The sequence below is a fragment of the Leptonychotes weddellii genome, unplaced genomic scaffold (assembly GCF_054177405.1).
Source record: "Leptonychotes weddellii isolate Sample4059 unplaced genomic scaffold, ASM5417740v2 HiC_scaffold_36173, whole genome shotgun sequence".
In the NCBI taxonomy this organism is placed as follows: Eukaryota; Metazoa; Chordata; class Mammalia; order Carnivora; family Phocidae; genus Leptonychotes; species Leptonychotes weddellii.
Genome location: NW_027963401.1, coordinates 1 through 1,165, shown reverse-complemented (window position 1 = coordinate 1,165; position 1,165 = coordinate 1). Strand labels below are relative to the sequence as shown.

At 35.0% G+C, this 1,165-nt stretch overlaps 1 pseudogene; it reads left to right on the top strand.

Annotated features, from left to right (window-relative positions):
- The first annotated feature begins 10 nt into the window (after positions 1–10).
- Positions 11–883, top strand: LOC102747112 (chromobox protein homolog 3 pseudogene; annotated as a pseudogene).
- The last annotated feature ends 282 nt before the right edge of the window (positions 884–1,165 follow it).

Sequence of the window (1,165 nt, the reverse complement as noted above, 5' to 3'; positions counted from 1 at the left end):
CAAACCCGGACCCGGAGCAGCTCGGAGGTGGTGAATAATAGCTCTTCAAGTCTGCAATAAAAAATGGCCTCCAATAAAACTACATTGCAAAAAATGGGAAAGAAACAAAATGCAAAGAGTAAAAAAGTAGAAGAGGCAGAGCCTGAAGAATTTGTGGTGGAAAAAGTACTGGACGGACGTGAAGTGAATGGGAAGGTGGAGTATTTCCTGAAGTGGAAGGGATTTACAGATGCTGACAATACTTGGGAACCTGAAGAAAAATTTTGATTGTCCAGAGTTAATTGAAGCATTTCTTAATTCTCAAAAAGCTGGTAAAGAAAAAGATGGTACAAAAAGAAAATCTTTATCTGACAGTGAATCTGATGATAGCAAATCAAAGAAGAAAAGAGATGCTGCTGATAAACCAAGAGGCTTTGCCAGAGGTCTTGATCCTGAACGAATAATTGGTGCCACAGACAGCGGTGGAGAATTAATGTTTCTCATGAAATGGAAAGATTCAGATGAGGCAGACTTGGTGCTGGCAAAAGAGGCAAATATGAAGTGTCCTCGGATTGTAATTGCTTTTTATGAAGAGAGACTAACTTGGCATTCTTGTCCAGAAGATGAAGCTCAATAATTGTTTGCATTGCTTTATATATATATATAAAATCTGGGTCTTTGTTTTTTGATTTATTAGTGTGAAGAAATAATATTCTAATGAAAATCACGTTTGATATGTTTGTTTTGAAGTAGTATTGGGGAGTTGTTGGATTTTTTTACATCTATAGCATTGGTTACTTTGAACAAATAAAAGCTTTCTGTAGCTGCTTCCTTTATCAGAAAAAAATATTTGAGACCATGGTATATTATCCCCCTGCATTAGAGAACACCTTTTCTAAGGGGAAAATCTTCATAGTCGTTACTCAGTCAGAATTTGTGTTTAACTCCTCTATGCCTAAGGACCATTCTGGATTTTTTGTTTATTTAGGGGGTTTTTGTGTGTATACTTAAAATACATACATAAATGGTTTTTGTTATTTTAACACTCACCAAAACAAAAACAGCATTTATAACCATGGATAAGCCCGTGTTTCTGGGATGTTATCATTTTCAGCAACTTAAGAAATAAATCACTTAAAGTTAAACTGAAGTTTTTCCTGAAGCCTTAACCTTTCAAATTTTTAAA